The 6,722-nt window shown below is 47.5% G+C and overlaps 1 pseudogene; it reads left to right on the plus strand.

Moving 5' to 3' along the window:
* Positions 1-4,389: 4,389 nt before the first annotated feature.
* On the plus strand, positions 4,390-6,060 carry LOC116678033 (piggyBac transposable element-derived protein 4-like; annotated as a pseudogene).
* The last annotated feature ends 662 nt before the right edge of the window (positions 6,061-6,722 follow it).

A 6,722-nucleotide genomic window follows, 5' to 3' on the forward strand; every position in this document is an offset into this window, starting at 1 on the left:
GGAACGAAAGGGGATGAAAATGCAATTTAAGGGATTTCAGATTCAGCACTCGTGTGGACGATCAAGTGTCGTTTCAGAGTTTTCTTTTGTGTAAAACCTTTACTACACACTGAACAACTAAAAGGTTTTTCCCCCATATGGACCTTCAAATGTTGACTCAGATTTTTCTTTAGTGCAAATTTTTTATCACAAACTGAGCAACTAAATGGTTTTTCCCCCGTGTGGACCTTCAAATGTTGACTCAGATTTTGTTTTAGTGCAAATCTTTTACTAGAAACTGAACAACTAAATGGTTTCTCCCCTGTGTGGATTCTCATGTGTACAACCAAATTGCTTGGCTGACAGAAACTTGCTTTGCAAACTGAGCAGGTGGAACATTTTTCTTCTGAGTGAAGTCTCATGTGGCTCATTAAGGTTTTCTTCCGAAGGTATCTTTGACCACAAACTGAGCAACTAAATGGTTTCTCTCCTGTTTGGACTCCAGAGGATTTCTGCAGATGTTTTTTGCAGCCAAAGCTTCCTGTACATTCAGAGGAGCTAACTGATGTGTTCCCAGTGTTACATCCAACATCACTTACAGGTTCTTCATTGTTTGGCAGAGGGTTTAAACCTGTCTGAGGTTCCCTAGTCTCCTCCCAGTCTGGACTGTCATCAAATTCAGATTCAGGGGAGTCTGAAGTCTTGTCATGAGTAGCTGGTTGTAAAGAACTATCAGGATCTGAGTTCCTGGCTGATTCTGGTTCTCCACAGTCCTCTCCATCAGCTCCTGTACTCTCTGCCTCTCTGTTCTCTTCAGTTTGGCTTTTAACAGTAAGTGCTGTAGTACAACTATGAGGAGACAAGTTATAAATAAGGTAAGTTTGGAGACACAACCTTATTTAATGATTAGATTAACAGATATTTTGGAGTGGGTGTTGTAGTTTATATATGCCTAAGCACCGTCGGCTGTTACTAGAGACCAATCTTATTTCTCCAGGTTTGTAGCTCATTGTTAACCTTACTATGTTAGGAAAGATGCGTAATTTGTGATTTAGTATAATTTCCGTATAGAGTAATTGATCCCAGAAACTTGAATCTGTGAATATCTTTCCTATTTTGCTCACACCGTGAGCACGGATTATAATGAAGTTCTGCGCACAGTTTAGTTTTTTGTTTCACAGCTGACCCCAGGGGGGCTCTGTAGAAACACATATAAAGCATGTGCACAAATAATTAAAGATTTCCTGATATTGTAGTTTTTATAAGCAGCTCCCTGAATGCCCGTTACAGAGCAGTCAGACATCGACACTTAGTGGCCGCTTGGTGGAATTGCAGCAGTCAGGAATAGGGTTTCTTTTCCTGCTTCTGAACAATATAGTAATACCCAAATTAATGGCATTAAATGCAGATTTCAGCCTAGAGACGTTTATTGTTCAGAAGCAGTAAACACACCAAGAATATTGGTTAAAGTGTGAGAGATTTTCTTTCTGTTTTTTCTTGAAGGCATTTTATTTTACAGAGTTAACATCAGCATTTAGGATGTACATCTACCTTGCTATATTCCACAAGGACATTTCTCTTTTATAAATTACTACTTTAACTGACGGATATCTTTTAGTGACTTTGTATGCAATGATTTTTATGAAAAAAGCAGAGGGGGAAGAAATGTTATTTATGGTAATAAAATTGAGAACCACTGGCATGAATCTGTATATCAGCTGTACTCAAATACAGGGTTACAGTTTTTAGAGCTGATTTCTGAAAAGTGTAAATGAAGTAGCGTTTGTTACACTTAAAATACTTGTCATTTTATTCCCTAAAGTAATTGTCATTCACCCATGTCCCCATCGGCAACATATTCTATTTGAACTGCTGAGCTGTGTATACGTGTATGAGATCCTGACAGTATGATGACCTTAAGCAAAAATATTACGGTTTCACACTATTGCAATCACAGCTTTCAAAGACTGCTCTCTTCCTGCTTCTTACAGTGCAGACGCTTTGCTGCTTGCTCCTGCCTCTGCTTGCATATTTTTGCTGAGCAGCGGCTCTTGGACACTTCAAAAACACTGGACTATACATTTTTTGTAGACATAGTAGGCTATTGCCATATTTTAACATTATTCTGCGTGAGCGTGGCCTACCAATAGCTCAAGCCTGTCCAACAGTGACTGTAGCTAAAGCTAATTAGCAGCAAGAAGCCTCCTTTCTCCGTGGAAGACTACTACAAACTCCTTCAGAAGATTGCATTTCTGGAAACCAAGGTTCACCTACTAGAAGTGAACGTGGAAGTTAACGGATCTTGTGGAAATAACACCACTTTACCATGGACCCATAACAATGGACAGAAGCATGCTAACACATGGCTAATTAGCACCAACAAGACTACAAAGACACAGGAGGGTGGAACGGGTAATAAATCAACAAGTGGCAGTCCTACCTGGAACTCGTCATGTGCGAAGCCTAAGACTAAATCATTTTCCTGGGAAATGGGAGGACGACTAACGGGCAGGGCACAGCGCCCTGAGGTTTGTGATATGACCGGCTGGCCTGCATTATCATCCGGGCAGAGCGCCTCTTCAACCCCTGTACCTAGTAGGACACAGCCGTGGACAGCTGCACAAGGGAAAATAAGCAACAAAATGCCCCCCCGAACAACCTGGTGTGCAACTGGATAACAGATTTGCTCCTCTGCTGCAGGACGGTGGACAGACATCTGATGACCGGGATTGCGTCTCATCACCACACAGCAGGGTAAGGACCTCAAACCCTGATTGTGGGTGACTCTGCTGTAAAAGATTTAAAAAACAGTAAAAAAACAAAATACTGATGTTTTCCCAAAGACACGGTGTCTGACTTGACCCAAAAAATCCCAGATGTCGTGGCAGCACACCCAACTGTGAAGAACATTATACTGCATATAGGGTCACATGATGTTGTAAAGCAACAGTCTGAATTGCAGAAACTGGACTTTAAGGAACTGCTGGACACAGTCATCCCCTTAAACGCAGATGTGTTTATCAGTGGCCCTATACCGCCAGTCAGAAGAGGAGATGAGAGATTCAGCCGGCTGCTGGCACTAAACAAATGGCTTTCAACTGAATGTACCATCCATTCTCTGCAGTTCATTGAAAATTTTAACATTTTCTGGGAGCGCAGACATCTTTTTAACCCTTGTGTTGTCCTTCGGGTCCCCGGGACCCGTGCAGTTTTACCCATTGTGTTGTCCTTCGGGTCCCTGGGACCCACGGCATTGTCCTACGGGTCCCTGGGACCCATGGCATTGTCCTTTGGGTCACTGGGACCCGAAGACCCTTGACGTTGTCCTACGGGTCCCTAGGACCCGAAGACCCTTGACGTTGTCCTACGGGTCCCTAGGACCCGTGGCATTGTCCTTTGGGTCCCTGGGACCCTTGACGGTGTCCTTTTGGGTCACAAGGACCCTTGACTTTATCCTTAGGGTCCCTGGGACCCATGGCATTGTCCTTCGGGTCCCTGGGACCCTTGACGTTGTCCTTTTGCGTCACAAGGACCCTTGACGTTGTCCTTCAGGTCCCAGGGCTCCATGGCATTGTCCTACGGGTCCCTGGGACCTGAAGACTCTTGACGTTGTCCTACGGGTCCTAGGGACCCATGGCATTGTCCTTTCGGGTCCCTGGGACCCATGGCATTGTCCTTCGGGTCCCTGGGACCCTTGACGTTGTCCTTTGGGTCCCTGGGACCCACGGCATTGTCCTTCGGGTACCTGGGACCCAGGGCATTGTCTTTTGGGTACCTGGGACCCTTGACGTTGTCCTTCGGGTACCTGGGACCCAGGGCATTGTCCTACGGGTCCCTGGGACCCAAAGACCCTTGACGTTGTCCTACGGGTCCCTGGGAATCATGGCATTGTCCTTTGGGTCCCTGGGACCCATGGCATTGTCCTACAGGTCCCTGGGACTCATGGCATTGTCCTTCGGGTCCCTGAGACCCGTGGCATTGTCCTTCGGGTCCCAGGGACCCATGGCATTGTCCTTTCGGGTCCCCAGGACCCTTGACATTGTCCTTTTGGGTCACAAGGACCCTTGACGTTGTCCTACGGGTCCCTGGGACCCGTGCCATAGTCCTTGCGGGTCCCGGGGACCCGTGGTACATTCAATTGATCGTATAAGTTCTGCTACCCTCGCATCGTTCTGCCTTTGAGTCCCTGGGATCCTGGCCAGTTGCTAGTAGTTGTAGTAAAAACAGGAAAGGCAAAGGAGAGTGGAAAGGGAGGTAAAAAGCAAAGAGAAACAAAGGCTTGACATTAGTCTACTAATTATTTTTACTACACACACACACACACACACACACAATATACACACAGACACACAATATACACACAATATACACTTTAAACACATTTGTCCCCCGCCGCTCGCAATATCCCCGATGAAGCCAAGGTACAAAAAGGAGAAACCCCACAAGAGGACCAACGTTTACACAACCACAGCAGAGAAAAAGACTACTCCTGCTGCGGCGACGACATCAAAGATGATGACCAAGGCCAAGTGGACGTTGAAGTTCAAGACAAAGGAGGAGAACAAGTGAATGAAGAAGAAGAAGAAGAAAACGAAGCTGAAGAAGTAGAAGAAGACGAAGAAGAAAAAGACGAAGAAGAGGGTAGTGAAGACGAGGGGCAAGAGGAGGACGAGCAGGATGAGGAAACATTTGTGTCAAAAGATGGCAAAATCAAATGGTCCTCGAAAACGTGTCATCCCAGTGTCCCAAGAACTCACTGCCACGCCACTGAAGAGGACAAACCCGACCAAGAAAAGGACACGACAGACGCTGCTACTACTGCTGCTGCTGCTGCTGCTGCCGCCGCCGCGCTGCTGCTGCTGCTGCTACTACAGCGCCTGGGACCCACAGAGTACGCCGCGGAACACGTCCACAACATATTGTCTGCGTTTGGCCTGTTTGTCACGCGGCAAATCGAAGACATGGTTGTGGCCGCCACAAACCTCGAGGGTCAAAGGAGATGTGCCACAGGCGACAAGTGGAAAGCGATGGACCTCACGGACCTGCGAGCCTACCTTGTGCTGCTGCTCCTCGCGGGCGTGTACCGGTCCCGCAACGAGGCCTTGGAGAGCCTGTGGCACGAGGAGAGAGGCAGGGCCATTTTCCGCGCCACGATGCCAATCAAGCAGTTCCACGTGTACTCTAGACTGTTGCGAGTCGAGAGCTGTCCGCCGAGCCTCGGACAAACTGGCGGCCGTACGAGAGGTGTGGGACGAGCGGACGTGGCAGCTGCCTCACCTCTACAACCCGGGCGCCGACGTGACGGTGGACGAGCAGCTGGTGCCCTTTCGAGGTGTTTTTTTTTTTGCTTGGTTGTTGTTTTTGTACCTCTGCCGTACACTTGTCTTTCTTTGTGTGTGTGTGTGTGTGTGTGTGTTAAATTTTTTCTTCCATCTCTATCCATCGTGTTCCATCTTCTTGTTTGGACACGCCACTTTCACAAGGTCGCTGCGCCTTTCGCCAGTACATGCCCAGCAAGCCCGCCCGGTACGGACTCAAGTCGTGGGTGGCCTGCGACGCCAGCTCCAGCTACACATGGCACATGCAGCTCTACACGGGCGAGTCCGTGAGCGGCACGCCCGAGAGGAATCTGGGCGCCCGTGTGGTGCTGGACCTGACCGAGGGCCTGAGGGGCCCACGTAACGTGACGTGCGACAACTTTTTCACCTCCTACGCGCTGGCCCAGCAGCTGCTCGCCAATGGGCGCCTCACCGTGCTGGGCACGATGCGCAAAAACAAGCCTGAGCTGCCGGGGGCGTTGCTCGCCACCAAGGGCCGTGTGGTCTTCTCGTCCAAGTTTGCCTTCACGCCCATCGCCACTCTGGTGTCCTACGTGCCCAAGAGGCACAGGAACGTGGTGCTGCTGAGCACGCTGCACACGGGGGTGCGTCGGCGCCGGCAGGCAAGCCAAACCCAACATCATCCTCCACTACAACCACACCAAGGGCGGCGTGGACAACCTGGACAAGCTCGTGGGCACGTACAGCTGCCGCAGGAAGACGGCGCGCTGGCCCCTCGCCGTCTTCCACAACATCCTCGACGGCAGCCTGACAAGATATCAAGATAGCTTTACTTTTAATCCCTTAATTTTAAAATTGTACAACAGAATGCTCTGAAATTACCTGAGAGACACACTGGATAGGTGATATCTCCCCCAGACTTGGAATGAAGCTGGCATAACGTCAGGATTCCTTTTTAAGGTGGACTGAAAAAGAGAAAAATATGCCTTTAACAGCCTTAATAAGATTTAAATTATACCATTTATTTGACATTCAAGGCTTTACTTTTAAAAGACTACATCAGAATGGTCCTAAATTACCAGAGTGACACAATGGATATGAACTGTCTAAACCATAGTTTTAATGAACGTGGTCTAACATTAGGAATCCATTTTTGAGTGGCATGAAGGCGAGTTAATTATGCCTTTAACAGCCTGACATAATGTCAATATAGCTTTACTTTTAAGCCCTTAATTTCATACACCGTAGATCAGAATTTTCTGAAATTACCTTAGAGACACACTGGATAGGCATTGTCTCCCCGGGACTTGGAATGAAGCTGGCATAACGTCAGGATTCATTTTTAGAGTAGCCTGAAAAAGAGTAAAATATGCCTTTAACAGCCGGAAAAAGATTTAAATTATACTATTTATTCAACATTCAAGGCTTTACTTTTAAAAGCCTACATCAGAATGCTCTGAAATT

This window comes from Etheostoma spectabile, unplaced genomic scaffold (assembly GCF_008692095.1).
Source record: "Etheostoma spectabile isolate EspeVRDwgs_2016 unplaced genomic scaffold, UIUC_Espe_1.0 scaffold00006358, whole genome shotgun sequence".
In the NCBI taxonomy this organism is placed as follows: domain Eukaryota; kingdom Metazoa; phylum Chordata; class Actinopteri; order Perciformes; family Percidae; genus Etheostoma; species Etheostoma spectabile.